The sequence below is a fragment of the Pseudopipra pipra genome, chromosome 8 (genome assembly GCF_036250125.1).
Source record: "Pseudopipra pipra isolate bDixPip1 chromosome 8, bDixPip1.hap1, whole genome shotgun sequence".
NCBI lineage: Eukaryota > Metazoa > Chordata > Aves > Passeriformes > Pipridae > Pseudopipra > Pseudopipra pipra.
Window position 1 is genome coordinate 5,760,141 of NC_087556.1, and position 22,605 is coordinate 5,782,745.

Below are 22,605 nucleotides of genomic sequence, written 5' to 3' on the forward strand. Positions count from 1 at the left end.
GTTCCATGTTGATGGTTATCAGTCATACTCACATGTTTCTGTAAGCATCTCCCAAAGTAATCTATCATCTGGAAACTTCTCTGAAGCAGTTAATTCTAAAGTGAGTCACATAAAATACTCAGGGAAATAAAACTTACATCGTAACCAGAACCTGATTCAAGAAAATAACATTATTCCCCTTCAGGAACTGAGAAGAGCAGACTTGTATCAGGAGAAACCAATATAACCTGAATTTTAAAACCTTGTTACAAGTAATTTTCAGGCAACTTGTTCTACAAATAACCTGCAGATCTATCCAACTTATACCCCCAAATTAATCATGTTCTTTTCAAAAGATGATACCGTGGCACCAGAGCCCTCTCTTGGGCCAGTATTCCAACACAGTTTGCAGGGAGATTCACTGCAAAGCTGAACACTGCTACAAGGTTTTGCAAATTCCTCACACTGTGGAATTGGGGGTGTGGTTTGGGGCAGCAGCATCACACACTGGGGTCTCTGGATGCCCCTGTACAAAACACAGAGTAAGGAGCCCCCAGTCCTAATCTTTGTGGGAAACAAGCAGATCCCAACTCAGAAGTGAGACTGAGATCCAACTCCTTAATTGTGTAACAAGATAAGCAAGTCTTCTTCAACACGCTTATAAAACCCTAATAACAAAGGAGTTGAATTGTTTGTAGTAATTACTGAGCAATTCATTATGAGCTAGCAAATAAGTTTAAAAAACCCACCTTGTTGGTCACTACCAGGAAATTTATCAACAAAAGAAATAAATTAATCAAAAATTACCCCATATGAATTATCTGAGTAGCCCTGGTTAATATATAACCTCTTTCCAATTTTAATAGCTGCTGTCCAGCTCTCTCACACAAAATGCCAGCCATTGCATGTGCAATAAATATTAATGGTTCATAAATTAAAGAGCATTATTCTTCTTGACATAACAGCATTTTGCAAGGCCCCACGGAAAAGGTACAAGCAGTTTGTTGAGCAAGCTCTGATAGAAGAAAAATATGTCTTGGTTTTCGCTTTTAAAAGCATTTGTCAGGATTTACAGGGTATATCCAGAAGGCAATTAAGGCAACATTTTACAGAAAGCTACCATATGCCCCCAAATAACAAAGAGCAATAAAAGGAAAGTGTGATCTGTGAAAACAATTTGATTTATAGAATTACATTTATTAAACGTAGATACTTTTATCCTAAACAATTTGTATAGGAGGAGCTGATGCGATATAGAGAACCCAGAATCTTCCCAAGCAAACTGTGTTGGTCATATTGTAGCAGTACACTGCTACCAGGGCTTGGTTTTAGGGTGATGTCCCCTCTCAAATCCCACATCTGAGAGGACATCAGCACAGACACAAGCCAGGCCAAGGTGACACACTGCGTGCCTACAGGCACACAGGCATCACTGCTAAGGGAATTTCAAAGCCAGCCTAGGAGGCACCCCATGGAGCTGCCCTGCTGGGGTTACAAGGAACTTTGCTCATCCCTGGTAAAGAACATAAGAAAAGGTGAAGCAGGAGGATGAGAATGACTGGCACCATCCTCAGAGCAGAAACAAGAGTTAACAGCTTCACAGCCTCGCTGGGCAGGCTTGGAAGGGTCTTAAAAATGCAGAATGACAATGGATAGAGGGGATGAAAGCAAGTCAGCAAAGGGATGCAAGAAGAGTGATAAAGTGCTTAAATTACAAGGCAAGAAATGAGTATCACTAGCAGCATTTTGAACAAATAGAAATAGTGTGAGTGTCCTCCTAAGTAACTCCAGACATGAGGGGATGAGAGCTGGGATAGAATTTCAGTTGTGCAGACACAGAGATGCTGCTGCACAAAACAGAAGAGCAAAGTATAGCTGCCCTGGAATTAGGATGTGAGGATGAGGGACACGCTGAAACAACACTCACATTTGCAGGCTGGGCTATGGCAAAGACACTGGGTGATCTTGTCTTCAGTGCCTGGAAAAGAAAAAAAATGAGAGAGAAAGTGATCTTTAGGTCACTAGAAAACAGCAAATGACTGAATTTTGTTAATCAAATTTCCACAAAAAATTGTCCAAAATGCTACAACCTTAGCTTGCATTTGCTAAGTGTAGAAAGGTCCCTGAATCCGAGTCCATATAAGAGACTTCCAGAGACAGCACATCACAGGAAAAAAGGTAAATGTAGTTACATCTCTGGCAAAGGTTTGACACTTCTGAAGGTGTTTCAGTCTAGAAACAAGGATGAACTGGAAAGTATCTACATTAAAACAGTAGAAAGCAGTTCATTAAGCTTTAGGATGAAAGATGACTGGATTGTGAGAGAAATGGACTGAAGGGTGACTGGTTTATTTTAAGGTATAGGAGATTACAATGAGATCACATTTTCTGTGAGGAGCCTGCAAAATTATACTTCTTAAGAAAAAAGGTTTGGAAGGAATTGCTAAGGGATAAGCCTGAAGGACTGGGAAGAACATAAAATGTGCTCAAGTGGGTTTTTTAGTCACTCAAAAGGTAAGCTTAGAGCTGCTAAAGTAAAGAGGAGGGAGGTTTCTGGTGGTGCAAGTAGAAACTTAGCAACTCAGTCTAGGAAAATGCTGAGTTCTCTGCAACTGTCTGTTGTTCAGCAAGGACCAAACTAGGTCCCTGGGGAAGGACCAAGTCACCTGCAAATAAGTTTAATGCAGACAGTTTATAAGCTCTCTGAGGTTGAACTTGAGCTGGTCGAGAAGGCTGTGGTATCAGTTCATACAGAGTAATACAAATAGGCAAATACTGATATTTTTTTCTCCCTCTCTGTAGTGTACACATCATAGAGGATGGCATTTGCTTTGTCTCCCACAAATACCGATTCACTACAGACAAGCTGAGCTGGGGGATCAGCACACTTGGGAATGTGTAAGGGAAAGCAATTACTCACCTTGGGAAAACTCAGGGGGGTATCAAGTGCAGAAATCAGAGAAGGTCAGAGAACACACAGAGGCACAGAGCTGTAGGACACCCCATATCCAAGCTGCACTCACAGGCACATGCTCCACACTAAGATACTTATGGAGAGCAATGCATTTTCCCCATCATTTGAAAGACTTCTGGGTTGCTCTGGACAGTGGAGTTCGAGGCCTCAGCCTTTCCTGGGGGTTAGTGAGAGGGTCTCAGCTGAGAAAGTATCTGTGGGGACACTAAGGAGCAGAAAAGCCTTGTGCAGACAGTAATACAAAACTAAAGGATATTCACATCCTCAGGTTTTACAAAGCTATTTCTTCTGTTCATCTAATTTTTTTATACCATCTCAGAAACATGGAGGACTGAAAAAGATAGTGTCAGATCTGATAAAGAGAAGTAGGCTTATTTACATAAACCTAAATGTTAGTTATTTGGACTTGGTTTATTTTCTGCTACTCTGTTACTCTGACAGTGTCAGAGCTCTCTTAGGGGCAGTTTCTGCAGTTTTACCATGATCCCAAACTGGGTTCCAGTGCTGGTACTTTGGCATTAATTCCTTTATAAATGGAATATTCCCATTTGAATTCACTACCTGGATCAAAACAGTCACATATTCAGCATCCAAAAAATCTCTATCATTTTTTACAGTCAGCAGAAAATACAATCTTTACACTAAAAGTAAAGGATATAAAAGTGCAGAACACCTGCTTGCTACAACTTCAACTGCCTGGCTGTGAATTCATGAAACGTGGCAATATTCAGTAATTTATAGAGCAACAAAGACAAAACAGTAGGAGGTTGCACTTTCATGACCAACAAACCAATAACACAAAAGCAGGGGGGAACACAATTTGAGGTAGTCAGACCAAAAGGGACACAGATATTTCTGCTTCCTGCAGTAAATAAAACACGCTGTGTCAGCTGGAAAACAAGCACTCCAGCCATGCTGTCCATCTTAAAAGAAAGGCAGCAGTGAGGGAAGGTCATCTGCCACAGCTCCAGCAGGTTTGATGTGGAGTTTGTTCCTCAGAAAGAACATGGAGACAGGAGTTGCCCCCCACAACAGCCTTGAGGGCAGCTCAAGGGCAGAGCTCGAGGCTGGACTAGGGAGAAACAAAAACTCAAACCACCATTTGGTAAAACTACAAACAGTTGCTTCCTCATATCACAGCACCACGTTCCCAGGCTATGGACTGAAAAAGAATTAAGCTTTTCTAATGTATCCACGTTACCCTGGTAATTTCACTGTCTTTTCCTCTACACGTGCTCTACAAATGGAAAGAAATTTTTTTCTCCACACTAGGCATTGGAGTTTTTTTATATCTAGAAGTGATTTCCATCCCATAGCCTGGGGAGAAGCCTATTGAATTTATGGGGTTTGTTCAATACACCAAAGCCAGACAGCAAGTCACAAAGGAAAGATTTCAACAGCAGCACATGCAATTTCAGCATAAAGAAAATACTGACTAATACAGCAAATTCCTTATGGTTTCTTCCAGCCAACTGGAGAGCTTGAGCCACATGGCCTGTTCCTCCACATCAGCCAGAAAGGTGCTTATTTGTCCCAGCCAAGGAATAACAAATTATCAGAGAACAACAAGTTGGCATCTTAAACTGTCCACCCTTTCCTGCAGCCAGGACTTCATCACTCTGCATATGAAATGTATTGCCCAAACTATCAAAGGGTTCACCAGACTAATCTTTATCTAGCCAGTGATTTGCAGGCAGTGGGAAACAAACAAGCAAACAAATAATGAGATCATAAATTTCCTGAAGCTATGAGAAAAGTAGGTATTGTTTGCATAGTAATTACCCTGGTTCAATTACAGTACAAATAGTCTTCAAAGAAAAGTTGGTCTCCTTCCTCTGAGGGCAAAAATGACTAAGAAACTATGATTACCTTCCCTACTTATTTCCATGAGAGTTGAAGTATTTCCTGCAGAAGATGAAAAAGACAGTACTTAGCATGAAAACAAGACATCTATTTTCAAGAGATACGGTAAATTCTACACGCTACACGTCTAAAACCTTCTGTTCATTGCCCCTTATGTTCAATAAATTTTATCCAAAAGCTGTACCTCTTCTTAGATAGACTATCAGCTGCTCTCCAGTCACATTTTATACACCAGGTATGTTAATATAAACCTCCAGTCATTCTGCTGAGGTCCATGTTCTAAAAGTGGTCTTGATTACTTCTCCACACTATCTTAGTGCAGTTTCATAGATGACACTGAGAGTCCCCATTTACACAGCGAGAATAAATCCCCAAGATCATAACACTATGCATTTGAAACCTGCAGATGACTTGCCCCAAGAAATTGCACAAATAAATCACCTGAAAGCAATAACAGTGTAGGAAAATTATACAGCTGCAGACAATGTGCAATCAGCCAACGCACACTGTATATATTCCTTTGCCTTTATCACGCCTGACAAGCCTATGGTTTGCGACTGACAACAGAGACTGTCTGTGCATCAGGACCAGGGCAGAATTTATAGAAATACCTCTTGAAAGGAAGCACTCCAGATGGAGTGCCAAATCTCCATGTCAGCTCCAAACTGGTAATAATTTGTGCTCTATCTTCCTATAAAGCAACCTTTTCTTGTAAGAATATTCAAAGGGCTTTTGAAGCCAAGTGTAAATGCTTCAGCTATAGTACTTCTACTCAAATGACATAGTTCAACTATGAGGAGAACAAGCACAGATGATTCAGGATACAGCAAAGTACACAGAAGTGCCTCTTGCCTCTAAATCGCCATGTTAAAAATGGTTTAGGTCAACTGGATGGCTGCCTAGTAAAATTTGCTGCTGAAACAGTTCAGTTTCTAATTCAGAGGAGCCAGATTCTGAATGTTGTCGTGGACTGAGAAAATTAACTGCATCAGTGAACGAAGTGTCAGGTTTTTACTGAATCCAGGGTATGAGAAATCACTGTCACTGTCAGTGGCACAAACCTATCTGTCTACTATCTACTACTATCACTGTCAGCTGTGGCACTAAAAATTCAGCAGCTCAGCAGAGAGGCCAAGGACTATGCTGCACTTTCATATTCATTGCAGTGATATCTCCCAGGTATTATCCATACACCACAGAGGAACTCACAGCCCTGGTGTGTATTATAGTTAAAACCTTTGCAGGTAACAACTTTCACAACAGGTGATGCGAAAGTCCCTCTCTTCTGCTTAGGATATTTTGTAGTTCCATCTTTCAGTGGATATAGGAAGGTCTGCCTTGCCTTTGCATGCCCTGTGTGGAGTCATCCTGAATCTGAGTCTTTCCACAAGTGCAAAATGGCCTGGCAACAATCCATGTGGGAGCACAAAGGGGATTGGCCCTTTCGCAGTGCCAGCAGCAGTGGCAAGCAGGAAAGGACACCTGGCTCTGCCAGCTTTGCATCACACCAACAAGGGCATTCTGTGGCAAGTCTTTCCCTGTGCTGCTCTGAGGACAAGCAGCAAGCTCTGCTTCATAGAATCTGAACAGAATAGGAGAGAGGAGAATAAATATTCTTGCTCTGGGTCAAGTCCTGAGAAGGAGGAGCAACACAGGGGAATGAGGTACCCTGCCAGTGAAGGAAAATACACACTGGGTAAATCAAAGGACCATTTAAAAAGACTCAAACCCAAACTGTTTGCAGCCATCCTGCAGAGAAGGTCAGATGGCATTTACAGGCAGCAGTAGGAATGGCCTCTGCAGCTGTAACCATTGGAGCAGAGGGAAGGAAGAAGCCTGGGACCTACAGCACAGCCCCCCCCACACCTGCCACCAGGGCCCCTGTGAGCAGCTGCCCCAAAAACTGTATTCCTGTGGCTACTGACACTGACAGGCAGCAAAGCAGGAAATGATTGGCCTCAGGACCCGAGCTCAGATTGATGTATGAAAAACACCCAGAGAAAATCATCTTATACAGCCAGAATTGGAATTGATAACTTATCAACACTACAGAGAAGGGGAAAAATCCCAGTTCTCTCTGCTCTGGTGGTTCTGCTTACTAACTAGGGCTCTTCTGTAGCAGTCAATATTTTTGAAAACTGGATGTAATTCATGCACAAGTACAATATGAATCAAGAGTGGCTAAGGAGAAAGTGAGGTGACAGAACAAAACCTAAGCCTAGACAGTCCTGGGACTTGGAGAAGTTCTGGAGCCCCTCCATCAGGTGATAATTTCTTTCTGTGTGGCAGTCCCAAAAAGGAATTGTGTCACAGGGTCACCATGATTTGTGCTCCTAAGGGGAAGGGTTGAAATCATCACTGGTAGGTGAGGAGAGACTAGAAAAATATTAAATCCTGCCTCCGTGTTTACATTGTGCAACTGTTATTACAGCTTCCCAATATATCATTCCATTTCCATAAGCGAGAATTACATGGTGTCTGTTCTAAGAAGAAATGTTCTGGTGTGCTTCAAAAGCACAAAATTCAGAGAGGATTGTTTTTTAAAGGAGTTAATAGTGTCTGAAAACTGTTTCATTTACAGTCTAAAGGAAAAACACAAATAACTTATCAACCCTTAAACTGCACGCAATTTGATGCACCAGTACCAAGTTAAAATGAATAATTCCATGCCTAAAGGAACCAACACTCACTTTCACTTTATGTTGAGGGTCATTTATGTGAGTTGTGTGTATTTATCCAGGTGAGAAGAGCATAATACACACTTGCACAGAAAAAAAAATACCTATTTTTGTAATTCTATGGAGTTTTCATATTGTCACACCGACAAATTGGTTCTATATTCCTGAGCCATGCTGCACTATGTCAGGGCAGGAAAGTATATCCCTGCCTCACTAAACTGTGGAGGAGTAGACTTAGTGGGATAAAAAAAAAAAAAGAGAATTGATGAAAATAATCCATTCTCAGCAGGAGTTGTGGGTGGGCTCCAGGATATTTTGGTAACTCACTTGCACAATATATTGCTGCAATGTGCTAAAAAAGAAATGTAGTCACAGTACTGCACACACCGTGGCTCTGAGCCCGTGCAACCTGAGTCACACATCTCAGCTGTGCTGTTTGGATGGATGGGGGATGAAGTGAATGAACAGGGATGCCCCATCCTGCTGCCAGCAGCAGGCTGACATCCCCATGGGATTGCAGGAATGTGCCTCCAGGCTCTACTGACAACATTAAGCCATCTCTGCCTGCCATGGATGCTCCAGGTTACTCCTAGAGAGATCCAAAAGCCCATAAAAACCCATCTCCTGCCCAGTAATTAACACAGACTCTCTTGTACACACCTTTGATCATTTCCTGCAGTAAACAGTAAAACATCCATTGCAAAATGTGAAAGTGAAATAGAAGAAAGCAGCATTTCTGTAATGGTGGGTAAGTGGACAGCCACAGGCTGTTTCCCCCATCATTCCACTGTTTTTCCTGGAGGAAAGCAGAGTCACAGCACTAGATTAGATTTCAGCAACAAGATGCCCTTGGTGTCCTTGAAGCTTTGCCAGCAGTTGCCTTTGTTCTGCCTCAGTACAGCAGTGGTGCTTGGCTGCTTTACATCATGTCACAGGAACTTTAACCACTGCCTTCCATGAGGAGCCCAAGAACCAAGAGGGACACGGAAAGAAGAAACTCCCACTAACTGGAACTATGGAATTAGAAATACATCAGTGATACACAGAAAGGGCACGATTCTTGGCATTCGGGCACTTCGCAATCCCTAATGTTTTTAACCTCCCTACACCCAGAAAGGGTGGAAATACAGGTAAAGAAGTACCACTTCCCTCATTTTAGAGATGGAAAAACAAGGCACGGGTCTACCACAGCCCCAATGCACCTATTTGTGTGTAGTTGCTGTTGAAATTCTTCACACATATGGGCCTAAATTGCTTTACAAGGTCACAGTGAGCACTATGGGTTGCTGCTGTTTTTTCTCAGACCCTATATTTTCTCTCCTCTGTGAGCCTATAGCCAAGGAAATGGGTTCTAAGGCAAATATGAGACCATCTGACACCTGCATTCATGAAAAGGGTCCCCTCTCCCATCAGCTGGGCCAGTTAGAAGGCATTTATCTGATATCAGGTTTTGCTGAGCTGGGATATTTTAACTGGCATTTGAAACTCATAAAAATCAGACTTGAATTAATGCAAGTATTTCTAAGTGGCATTTCTTTCAAAGTAACTTTTTTCTCCTATTATCAGAGTAACTTACGTGTGTGACAAAGCCTCTGCATCAGCACAGACTCAACTGTACAAGAAGAGGATTGTACCAGAATTAGGTCTTCCATATCAGATGCATCTTTGACAGACTCAAATAAATGAGGAACAATAGTTTAACGCCATCTTAAACTAAGCGCAGTTGTCAGCCGCTGTTTTTCAAACCAGCCATCTAGTGCTCTCATCCCTTCCTTGGAAAAGCAGAGATAGAGAGTCAGAGAATTAAACGTATCCCAAGGACTTGGAATTGAATGCTTTAAAAAAAAAAAAATAGGAGGCACTGTGGTTCTTCCTGTATAAAGATTCGAGAAGGCAGCAGTGAAAAGGATTAAAGGTTTGTTTGGGGAAATTTTTGCAACCAGACAATTGCACAGAAGATGGCTCAAAACACTGAAAATTATTAACATAATAAAAATGAGAAAGTGTATATGGTGCACTCAGTTAACACTAAAATTTTGTAATTGCATCACCATGGTTGCTCTCGTCTCACCAAAAGTGTTCTTGCTCTCACTGACTTGGACAGGGCTACTCATGTGAATTTATCTGTTTATCTATCCTAAGAGCATATAAATTTAGAATAAAAACAAACAAACAAAACAAATGCAGAAACCTGCTCTCCATCTGCAGGATCACAGAGCCAGACCAGAGCCCAGGGGTGTCCCACACAGCAGAGCACCTCTGTCCCCAGGCTGCCCCAGAGCCAGCTCCACGTCCCACCCTCCCTCTGTTCTGTGGCAGCATGTGAGCAGTGAGCAAATACTGAACTGGACACAAGGATCAGTATCTTTTGGTTACAGCTCATCCTCTATAAATTATGACAAAAACCACACTTTTTGTTGTGGGGAATTTTTAACTGGATCAGGCCTACAGAGTATTACTGCAAAAAAGACAAGCAACCAAGAGAAGGGGAAAAAACCAACAACAAAGCAAAACAAAATCAATGAACCCCAAAAAAACCCAAAGAAATCCAACAAACCCCACAGCAACCAAGCCACCATGTATTCAATGAGAGTACATCACCCCTGGTGGTCTAGTGGTTAGGATGCGGCACTCTCACCGCCGCGGCCCGGGTTCGATTCCCGATCAAGGGAAACTCCCCCGGGCAGATGGAGCTCGTCAGCCCTGTAAGGCCATCCATCTAAGAGAAGGTCACTCTAAACAAACCCACGTCCTGAGGACCTCACTGCCACTGTCCAAGCTCGCTCGGCCCCGGCAGGTGAACCTTAGGATTAAAGGGTGGGCTCAGTTCAGCGCACACTGTGTCTCACCTAAAAAATCCACTGCGCAGGCTTCGAAGGGTAAAGACCTTTCCCAAATCTTTGTTCGCGAACACTGGCCATACAAACAAAACATCAAATGTCACTGCTTCTGAGAAGGGTGCCAGTGGTGGAGCAGACAAGGTCACCTGTGTCTGGCTGCAGGTTTCCCTCAGTTTTGAGCACCCACCACATGCAAAACGTGCCCAGAAAGGCATGGTATGAAAAGGGAAACCCTGCCTAACAACATCGTGGCCGGGGCGACACAGCTTAACAACTGGCCATGAAAACAAAGAAAGGAAAAAGCCAGCACTGTACTTGAGAAGTGCTCGTTTGTCAACTTAATTCTTACCATACAATCAGATCAGTCAACTGCAAACACAGCTACAGATCTCTGTAATAAAATATTAATAGTTCTTGTATATTGCTTTCACAAGGTAATGCAGTAAAAAAATGAATGCTGCTTGCACATTTCCACATTTTCCCCTTTGTTACTTATGAAAGCTTACTTGTGAGAAAGCCAGTTTACTGTAGCATCATTCTTTTTTTTTTTTTCTGGCTGTATTTTTCCCTTAAACCTTGGAGAATAATTAAAATTCCTTGCACAGGACAGCGGTAAATAAGATTAGGGTATGCATTTCAAATGTAGCATACTAATGGCATCTTTGGACTCTGTAATAAATCATCTCTATTCACTGCAAGAAGTGGAGTAAATGGACAAAATCTCTGAAATACACAGCCCCATATATGTGTCCCATACGTTCACTCTGATCTTATCTGTCCACATCTCTGACTTGCCCCAACATCTCGCTATTGTAGATACAGCATCACCTTTTTTAATACATCACACAACAATCCAATAATCTCATTAACTGTAAACACTGTAGGAACACAGCAGCCTGCTGACACTCATGAAACCATTTCAGCCTTTGCTGGGGCCAGTTGTCAGCAATAAGCAGCCAAACATGCATTGTTCCATCTGATCCACTTGATCACTTGAGTTTGCAGTTTCTGTTTAGCACTGAACTGACAAAAGGGAAATGTTTCAGCATTCCACCCAAGGACCCCTTATTTCAATACACTGAGGCTGCTTTGGTGTGGTACCAAACCTTTGGGTGATCTCATCTCCCCCAGGGGCTTCTGACATTTATGTTTGTCCTGAGGAGCTGCAGTTTACCCCACTGCAAACAGGAAGATCATGACTGGGTACTTCCATTATCTGGTAGGTTTTTTCTCAGCTTGCTTTTCTTCTTCCTTCCACATAATGTTAGCACAAACTGTTGCTGCGTTTTGCATCTTCCCTTTGCTATTTCACACTGTGTCTATTGACTCAATTACAAATTTTGTTTCCTGACAGAGACAAATCTAGTTCTCCTGGTTCAACTCTGAGTTTAGGTAAATCCCAGCCCTCTGTTAAACCCTGCAAGGGTGAAATGGCCACACCTATGCTATGTCTGATAAACCTCGTCCTAGTTTGCAAGAAATCCTACTGGTTTTGCACAGTAGGCATTTCTTAACATTTCTTTCCTCTAGGCAGTCCTTTTGGCTAAACAAGGATAGCAAACTAGTTTCTGTTTTTCAGTTTTCACAATTAGTAGAAATGAAAAAGAGCATAAGAGACTAATACAGAGTGTGGGTGCATTTATTTTCAGAAAATTGAATAGATAAAACTGAACTTTTTTCTTCCAACAGGCATTCCCCAAATCCCCTTTAAGTTTAATTTTCTGCTGCACTTTCCAGATAAGCATTCATTACTTCTCAGTTTTAGCTCACACAGCCAACATATATCAGAGAATTGTTACCCTCTAAATGCTCACTAACACTCTTCTCTCTTCAATAACTTCAGGTAGAGCAGGTACTCCTCACACAGGGTGGTGTTTAGGGTCTCCACAAGGATGAAAACTTTACTCTGGACTTCTGTTAGTCTTTACTATTGACTCTCATGTCTCTCCGGCAATAGAAAGGCTGTCACTTCAGGGCCAGCCTTCAGAAAGCTTGAGCCTATTTACAGCAGCAGGAGCTGAGCATTGCCAGCTGACTTGTGCCTTATTTTTTGTTTGTAAGGAGGTTCCTTTCCTGCAGCAGAGGCACCAGCAGCATCACACCAGCCATCCCAGCCTGAGGGCAGGTGTGGACCCTGAGGGGGCTGGCACTAGTGCTGGCTCAGCTCCCTAAAGCTACTGCCAAGAAGGCAGCTGGAAGCTTTGAAGTTTAGTCAGAAATTTTGATGGAAGTTACCAAAAAGATAACTAGAAGCTGTTGAGGCTTTTCTCACATCAGGGACTCAGAAGTTCCAGTCACAAAAAGCTTAGAAGCGAGATAAGCAATTCAGGGAGATGGAGAATTTAATAATAAGACATCTGAGTTATTGTGACTGTAATGGCTACAACCACTTCCCAGATCATCTCAGCTGTCCAGAATGTGTCTGGCCTGGAGGATCTTGTTTAGAAATAGTTCTTTACTCTTTTGGGGAAGGTTTCTGAGGCAAGCCAGAAAAGTTTGTGATACAATGATATTAACAAAGCTCACTCACACAAAAAGCAATTAAACACAGAAATAAATGCACACTCATTTCCCACAGTACAGCATGCATGAAGTCCTCCCCTAATTGAGGAGCACCAAAGCAGGTGCCTGAAACATTCCAATGACTTTCCAGCACAAAATATTGTTGTATAGAGGATTTGGTCCCCATTTTCAGTTCAGTACTTGTAAAAAGCAGTGACCTGCTTTGAAGGAGAGTCAATCTATTAATTAATAATGGGAGACAAACTATGGTAACATCAAAACAACATGAGAAGGAAGATGTTACTGAGATCCTGTTTAGCTGTTCAGACATAGACAGCTCCCACACAAGCACAGAAACACACACAAACAGCCTGAGGTGACAGACACAGGAGTACACCCACCCCACTGCCCACATCACTCCAGCTCTGGGAATGTCCCCACCCCACTGCCCACATCACTGCATCTCTGGGAATGTCCCCATCCCACTGCCCACATCACTGCAGCTCTGGGAACATCCCACCTCACTGCCCACATCACTGCACCTCCTGGAGTGCCCACAGACACAGCAAACCTCACACACCCGTCCTGCAGCAATTCAACATTTCTTTTTGACCCTGAAACAATCTGACATTACACTTGGAGATATCCAGCTCTCCAGAAGCACTTAAAAACCAGACACACCTCAAACAACCAAAAAACCCTCCAGATTTCCTAAATCACCCACAGTTTCTTCAGTCTGTGACCCAGCCTTACTCAGCCTCTTGCTACAGCACGTTTTGACAGCTATAATCCATTTAACTACAAAATATGGGTCCAAGACACTTTCAGTTTTTCCTCCTCACAGGAAAGCCTTCTCATTTAACCCACTTCACAGCTTATCCTTCTGCTTATCAGAAGGAACAGAAAAGACAGGAATGAAGATAAACACAGGCAGAAACAACTTCTTAGAAACAAATGCTTGCATTTCTTCCAGAAATTTCGAATGTTATCACTGTTATTGCTTGGCATCCTGCTCACCTCCTCCTCCATGCAAGTGTGAGCACCAGCAGGAGCACAGGTCTCAGAGGTGCTGCACACACAGCTCTGCTCCATAGCTGTCGCTCCTGATTAAAATCTGCGTGTGTATCCCGCTGGAGCAAGGCTGGATCTCTTCTCCAGGACTGCCGTCAGCCTGCGTAAGACCTCCACATAAAACAAAAAGGAAAAAAAAAATTAAATGCTGCAGTTCTTTTTGTTCGTCTGGCTCAGCAATGAACGTCTAAATATAAAATTGTCATTTAAGGTGAGCTCTGTGTCCCAAGACAACGAGCTGGCATCCTGCAAAGCCAGGCATGTATTTGCAGTTGCTGCCATCCAACAGTTTGCATTAAGAACAAGATTTAAGGGTCACGCTCTGTTATTTGTTACCTACTTAAATTACTCTTCCAGCACGTGAATATCAAACATTGCAAGAGCCAGATGAATGCCTGTAAAAAACTATGGTAAGAAAAAGTAAGATTGATATGAACAATGTTCTAACCAAATGTTTATTGGAAACAAGTAGCACCCTGACTCCACTGATGTTTCACTCCTCTCTGCCAAGTCCTAAATTGGATGACATTGCTCCAAATGAGGAATAAAAATTTCCATCCTTAATGTTGTCTCATTTGAGCTTTGATTTATAAGTTCTGGATTTTGCACATGAAAGCATTTTTAAGAAAATCCTACAAATTAGGTCCCCTAATATAAACAGCAACAGCAAAAAAAGGCATCACGGGGCTACTTTTGATAACTTTTTTTCCCATAACAAGTTTCCTGCAAACCAGGTGTTCTTCCATGTTTATTTTCAAACTTTTCTTCTGTCTTTCCAACTTTAAGGGGAAACAGATTCAACATTTTCGAGTATGACTTGAAGTGCTATGAAGAATTATTGGTCTGGGGAGCAAGGAGGACTTGCCACTCAAACATTTTTGGTTCTGGTGCCCAGAACGTGGTCATCCTTCCATAGACTATTTCTAAAGCTGAATGCTTGGAAAAGTCCTGTCAACAGGATGCTGCAGCAGTGTTCAGCTCATTCTGCCCCTGGGAGTCTAGCATCACTAAAAACTTCCTGAGAAATTCTGAAGGAAAAACCCTTCCATTTTGACTTTAAAAGACACCATTGCAGGGTGCAATTAGCATTGTCTCATCACTTCTTTCATACCAGGTAATTTAAACTCCCTCATGTAACTGCAAACCAGTCTGTAATTATCACTTTTTTTCTTTTCATTCTCTTCCCTTGCTTCTAGGAGGGAGACATCCAGCTGTAACAGTGTCACTTCCACCTTAGCATGACAACACATTTCTTGCTTGCAGTCAGCTCCAGGGAGTCACTGAGCAGCACAGGAATGGCCAGCCCATGGAGGACAATTCCAGACCTCCCAGCCAAGGGACTCTGTAAGGATATGGTGCTGCCATGGAGGGCCCCCTCACATAATAAAAGAAAACAAGCCCTAAACATTTACTGTTTGGGGTTCCCCTGAAGGCAAGGAAAGGGTTCAAAACCGTGCGAAGTTAATTGTGCAAGGGAATTAGTACAAGGGGTCACTATACACAAGGGGATGACTGTCCCTCTCTGCAAACCCTGGGCACAGATGTCCTTCATAGCACTGAGATGGAAGGGAACAGTCATCAGACAAGCACATCCGTCTGTGGAGCCTTTAAATTGCACCCCTGCTCCCTCCTGCGCACCTGAACTGCCCACCAGCATTTCCACAGCACCTCTTTACACCTTCCTTGGCCTCTCCCAAGCCAGGCTCACTGGCTCTTGCAGGGCTGGCTGGTACAAAGTGCCACAGGACCTCCTGCTGCTTTCCAAAGCAAAAATCCCCATAAAATTTAACAGCTCCCTGAGGGTGGAGTTGGGAAGAAGCAAATAGAAAACCGAAACAAACATACAAGAACTTTCCAGCATGAACAACTGAGAAAAGGCCCTTTGAATCACCAGGTCAAAATCTCACAGCATTGTAGCCTGATCATTATGGGCTCTTATTTCCCATAATCTGTTCCAGGTGGGGCTCACTGACAATGCCAGAGACATCTACGGAAGCAGATGCCTTGCAAATTACTGGAGAAGCCAGGGATCATCCTGGTTTGGTGAGAGCCCCTGCTAAATAATGCTAAATGTTCCTCCTCCCTGTGCCTCTGCTCCTGCTCTCATGGGCACTGTGGTCCCAGGAAACCTTCAGGCAACAGTGCTTACAATCCCTGGCCCTGGGTGCAGCCCTGTCCCAGGAATTTGTAGGAACACCCTAGATAAACACCCCAGTCTGTGCACACACACCATCCTCAGGCACAGGGGCCACCATGGTCCCCAAACACAGCCATCACACCCTCATGATCATCATGAAGAAAACTTGTATTCCTTTTAAGGCCTCCCCCCAGCACCAAGCTCCAATTAGATAGTTCAGAAATGCTAGTTAAAAATAGACAGAACTCCACCTTTTGTTCTGGAACAAGTGCAATCATTTAAACTACTGTTAATAATGTCATTGCCAGGTAGTTGCTCTCACAAGATACCTGACACATAATCTATTACCATCAGTTTACATTCAACTACAAATGAGACACAACAGCATTTAAAGCTGTATAGAGCTCTTCCAGCTGGATTAAAAAAAACATGAATGAAAAGCAAATATGCATTTTCTTTGCTCTTCTCTCTGTCTGGCTCATAGCTCAAGGTCTGCATAGGTTGTAGGGGGTGATTTTTAAACTCCCACAGTCTTCTCAGAGTTTGTTAACAAGAAAAGGTAGATTTAAGCTACCAGCACTGCAAGACGCCACTGTAATATGACAGCAACAGTCTCATCATTTTACCCAACGATGTTCCCAGTCACAGAAGCACAGTGCTGATCTTCAGCCAAACACGCAGGAGAAAATTGCATTCATGCTCCCTGGTACTGCTGCTTCTCAGTAACCCATTACTGCACTGAAGCAGGTCCAAACCCCTTTCTCAAAGTCATTCCTTCTATCAGCTCTTCAGAGAGGTGGCAGAAGGGGCAAAAAGCAGAACATCTCCAACGCAAGGGTCCTTTACTCATCATGGGGTACAATCACTGACCTCAGGACATCAGTGAGACAGTACAGCAGTGCTAATGTTCCCCAGCAGGCAGGTCTTCTTGGCTCCCTTGAAAAATCAAGACAGACCTGCCTAAACCTGAAAACAAGGCTGTGGAAATGCTATTCTCTGCAAATCCCAGATTTCTGCAGAGGGAAAAGCTCCCATCTAGCCACCTGCACAGGCACGTACCTGGGGCAGAGAGCAGAAATCACAATTTTGCATCTCAGACAGGGACACAAGAAACCCCTTCCCTGCCTGTTACTGATATTCAGCTCAATGCTGAGGTGAAGAGTCAGGCAATGCCTCAGTCTGAACCATCTCTGATAACCACAAAGTACCTTTACCTGCACCCTTGGCTCAACAAGCAGTTGGCTCCTTCAGCACTGAGGGAGTTTGCTGGCAGTGAAATCCTCACAGTTCTGAGCCTTTACCTCCAATTCAAATATTTGCTTTTAAAACAGCAAAAAATATTAAAGTGCTGTTAGTATTTGGCAGGTATCTTTGGGAGAGAGACAATCTACAATCAGCAGGAAATACGGCACCAATTCTGACTTTTTGTATATTCTATACATCATTATAAGCACACAATGTGCATATGATTTTGGTTCAATAATGTGGTTTCTTCTCATAGTTGCATCTGGGAAGACAATCTCTTCTGGAAGGTGTCTTTTCTGTCAGTGAACAATCAAAGAGGTGTATTTGGCAGGAGGCTTCTTTCTCTTCCATCATCTTGGATTTTGGCTTGGTTTGTGTTTCTTATACCTAACCTCTTATTTCCAGCTTTTGTACCCACCAGTATTTGCACTGTGCTTAGCCAACACCAAAGCCCAGACATCACATACTTGCAGTCTTGGCAAGTTTTATGGATTCTGACAAACGTGTAGCTGAATTTCTCACTAATCTTTCAACAGGACCATAACCCTCAGCACCTCTGAAAGAACTTTTACCCTTCAATTCCTCTGTGCCATGCACACATTGACTGAACAGCACTCCACAAGACCCTATTAAATCTTTAAAGCTTCAGGAAGTACATACAAATTTTATACCACATTTGAGAAAAGAAAATGAGCTCAGTAGCAGAGACAAAACAGAGAAAAACTGGCCAGAAGAGAGGACTGATTTAAGAGTTACAGCAGATCACTAATTGCACCTAAGTCAAAATCTCAATGAAAACAGATAAATCTCTTTTTGGACTTATCAGCAAGTGTGTCATCAAAACAGTGGTCTCAGATCAAGTCCTTAAACATCAAAAAATGTTTTTGAAAAATGTATTTTCCAACCACCCCCCTCCCCAAATGTTGCTGTTTTAACTTGCAGTTGCATCTTGTTCCTGGCTTTCCCCTTTACCACAGGATCATGAGCCTAAGAGATGCTCCAACTCTCACACCTCAGGCTACTCAGATTTCCCCAGGAGCTGTGGTATTGGCACCGAATGCCACAATGCCAGTAAAGCCATGAGAGTCAGCAAAATCAATAAGCACTGGACACCCCTTAAGGAAGCTTTTCCCAGCACCCTGAACCCCCTTTCCTCACAGAGAACGCACCAGGGCTACTGCAGAGGCTTCCACACTTATCTCCTCATCAGAGGAGTCTGTTGTACAGGAGAATGGTGGGAGAATGATGCTCCCTGGAGGTGCTTCCAGGCCTCATCAATTCACTGTGGTGCCACAGTGCTGTACTTGCTTTAAATTCAGGTTTCTTAGGCCACATGCATAAAAGACAACCTCAGCCTAATTTAAAACCAAATACATCTCTGCAACCTCTGATCCATAAAAAGCTGGAAGACACTGGAAATGCGCAGTTCTTAAAGTATACTGGAAAAACTACGTTACTACGTGTAGTTTTGGGGGGTTTTTTTGTTTTGTTCTGTTTTTTTCAAGCACTGCTGTATGTTTGCAAAGATTTAAGGGCCAAATGCTGCACAGAGCAGAATTTCATTCTGAAGAAGCAGATCAGTATAAAGAACATGAGGAAGTGCCAAGACCTTGCATTTTGCTCCGTGTGTTGGCAGAGAACTGTGTTCCCAACAGAGAAACAATCCCTATGTCCTTCCTTTAAAGCCACTTCCACTATGGTAAGTCCAGGGAATTAAAATTTCAGTTAAGATCTGTTCTTACAGAGCATGTTTTTGCTTCCAGGATGCTCTAGCTAAGTTCATCCTACCCACCACTCCATACTTATATAAGCTGTTACCTGTTGTGCCCAATAGACATGTCCTGACTCCTAAGGGACTTGCACACACACCTGCAGCAAGGAGAGTGTCTCAGATCTAGTCACACTCATTTCACTTGACAGCTACATCTTCAGCCCTAGGCAAGAGCTCCTCAGGGCTGATATTTCAGGGAAGAACAGTTCCTTGGCATGTCTTTATTCTGGGAGAAAGCATTTTTGATTGGGTTTCTGCTTCCTCATTTTCCAAAAGCATTTTCCAAGCCCTCTACTTAGAGCTGTTGTTTTTATGATCACGTTGTTCACAGCTCAAATCCCAGTGCTGCAGCTCAGGATTGCTGGGGTGAGCCAAGCACTGGTGGGCAGCCCCAGAGATGACAAACCCCTCAGGGGCACACAGCCCGTGTTCACATGGGCTCACGTCACCCGTACAAACAGCGTGTTCCACTCTGTTGCTTTCCTCTCAAACTGCTCTAAGTTTAAACAGCTCTAAGATGCTTTCAACCATCAAATAATAGATGCTGTGAGCTCCTTGCTAGCAGCAGCAGCAAGAGCCTGTGCCTACTACTTGAAGGCAAATTTCTGTCTCCAGCAGGAGTTCCCCAACTTGCTCTGCTCTGCTGCATCCTTTCCAAACAGCTATAAATTCAGGTTATTGGAAGACACTTAAAGCTTTCAAAAAACCTGAAAACCTGAGCTCTGCTTCTCTCTGACATTTTCTCTAAGAGCCATACAGAAACTTGTAAGGCAGTTTACTGCAGGTTTGCCCAAACTCACCCCTCAAACCAGGAAGCACCAAAACAACTTTTACTGTTATCTTCTTCAGCATACAGAAATCTAGGCCACCAAGCAGCCCTAAAGTGGCTTAAAAGGTGTGCTGGGGTTCAAACCTAATCTGGATGGACAGAGTTTGCAGTATCAGTATGTGATTAAATGCATTCATATGCATCATATAAAAAGTGCAGCAATCAGACCACTTTATTTTTATGCCCTGTGATCCACAGCAACAAGGATTGAGTTGGTTTTGAAAAAAAAATGCCCTGGTATTGTTCTATTATGCTACCAAAACTCCCCCAAAATATAACACTTATTCCTAATCTTCCCTGCAAAGTCTTGCCTGATTGCCTGTTGTCTGCATTATCCCAAAGGGAACATAAAAGCAGAGCAGTAAAGAGAAAAAAAGACAGAGATGCTGGTGGGATGAGAGAAAGGATTGCCAGGTCATCCTTTGCTCATCATAGCATTTGCTGATTTTTCAGTTAACAGCTCTTGCCACTGTCCTATTTGAGTCTTTGACCTTTTTTCCCCTAAGGGCTTTTCCAAGCAGTTATGGCTGTTTCATTGCCTGGGCCCAGCACTGCAACCATCAACAACAGGGCTATGCTGCACCCAGTGGCCGGCTGGAAGGATTTAGGTTTGAACGGCGAAAACCTGTAGGGTCTTTCCTCTATGCTTTTGTAGTTCGCAAGGCCTCATTCTCCATTCTGCAGCCGTGAGCCAGCTGGGAAGCAGTGCCTGATCCTCCTCCTCTGTTTTCTCAGCTGTTTCAACTATGTGGATTATGAGGGTGTAGCGGTGGTTCCTTCCTGGCCCCTATTAAACCCTGACAGAGGAGCACCACAAAGTCCTCAGAGCCACAGCCCCTGGTCTGCCATCAGGTCTGTTGTCTGGAAGCTCTTTTACAGCAGGCAGCCAATAGCACAGACAGATCCAGACTGCAGACTGAGAAATGTGGCTGTTTTCTCCCCTTGAATTCATACTGGTCTTTATTTTGCTGACAGAGACCTGGCAAACTCCATCTCCTGTGTTGCAGCTGCCATCTGCAGGTACCCGAGGTCCTCGCTGGGGAACAGCCTCTCCCGGGAATGGAAAAGGGGATGTGTCTGGCAGAAAGGCTTTTCCTCCCCATCCACCTCGCTCACTGTATTTCTACCTCCCATCTGTGAATCCCTTCTCCCTTTCCCTCCTCTCTGCTTTCTCCATATGCTTGCACCACTAACATCTACATTCTTCCTCACCTTCTGCCCCTCTGCTGATCAGGCAGAATTGCAGTCTAAGCTTTCAGTCACCCCCAAGCATCAGAAATAAACATAATCCCTCATCCTTCCTCAAATCTCACCCTCCCTCAACAACAGCAAGGAAACTCACTGCCAATGCTGCCCTCTATACTTTGCTGGGATACCACTACTTAGCACAAAACCACCAGAAAGATCAAAATCCCCTACATTACCAGGTGATCTCCTCCTGTCCTCGGAGGCCCCTTCAAGCCCCTTCATTTGCAGCTGCTTCCTAGTGTTGCCCCCCCCCAGTCAGGGTCAGGAGCAGTGATTTCAGCAGTGACTTTGCTGGCACCTCTGAGACTGTCCCACATCTGAGGCTAAACAGAAACCCAGTTTCACATCCTGCCTACCCCCTAAACCACTCCCTGATCAGAGATCAATCCCTCTCCCCGTATCAGCATGTTAAAGCTACAGCACCCTGTCCTCTCATTCTCAAGCAGAGCATTTTTTAAATTATCTACCTACCTTTGGAAGTAAAGCTCCTGTTTTATCAAGGCACACACACCACGCTACCTTTTATCATCTTGTCAGCAAACTGAGAGGGAAAACAGCAAAACATGATTCTGTTAGAGGGAAAAGCTCGTTTTCACAGCCCAAAAATGTTTTCAATTACCTTCTCTCCCTGCTGCAAAACCCTACTCGTGAAACATGCAGACCCCAAAGGGGAAAAAGCAGGTACCTCAGCATATCATAAAAGCAAATAGGCAAATACTGGCCCTGCTTCATTTCTAACCATCCCCTTCTCAACCAGACACAAGCCTCCCCCCACCCTGAGCAAGTCTTTGAGCACAAGACAGTTCTACAAACCTGCACTGACAAATACTTTTATTTTCTACCATGCACCTCGTGACATCTCATAATAAACACCTCAGAAACATGGTAGATGGCAACTAAACTCCCTTATCTCAGTCTGGGTACAGGAATGCCTTTGCTCATCTTCTGGCTTTGAACTGTATTAAGACCAAAGACAAAGAATAAGAATTAACAGTTTGAAGTGCTTGGTTTTGTACCCAAAATCCTACCATGACTTGTGTTTTCATTTCCTCTGTCCACTGCCTGAAAAAATGCTGCTTTAGGGGAGGTAACAGAGCTATTTGATATCTGTATCAACACATATTGTGCAGGTTTGGAATTGTCCAAGCTACTAAAAAAAATATTTTAACTCCAGCAAACAAAGTTGTGATCTTTGATTACCATGAATATTCAGCAGAGGCAGTGTAAAACCATGCTCAGCAGTAGCTCTGCTACTCATAGCTTAGTCTTTGCATAATTCAAGACTTTCTTTTGATAGCGAATCAAGGCTCTGTGTGGGCACCGAAACAAACCTGATAGAGCTTGTGAGAGCTAGAAAATCATTACCTAATCTAACACAGCAGCAGGCAATATTCCTCTTCCTCCTCCATTATCTTCACAATGCAAGGTAAGAGCCATGCTGAACACAACCACCACGCAAGCAGGGTAT

General features: G+C 43.3%; 1 long non-coding RNA gene across 1 annotated transcript; it reads right to left on the reverse strand.

Moving 5' to 3' along the window:
• Nucleotides 1-201: 201 nt before the first annotated feature.
• Nucleotides 202-21,748, reverse strand: LOC135417822 (uncharacterized). The gene is made up of 3 exons (XR_010432224.1): nt 21,609-21,748; nt 13,854-14,018; nt 202-1,957 (listed from the first exon to the last, which is right to left on the reverse strand). It is a non-coding gene; the product is annotated as an uncharacterized LOC135417822 (long non-coding RNA).
• Nucleotides 21,749-22,605: the final 857 nt, after the last annotated feature.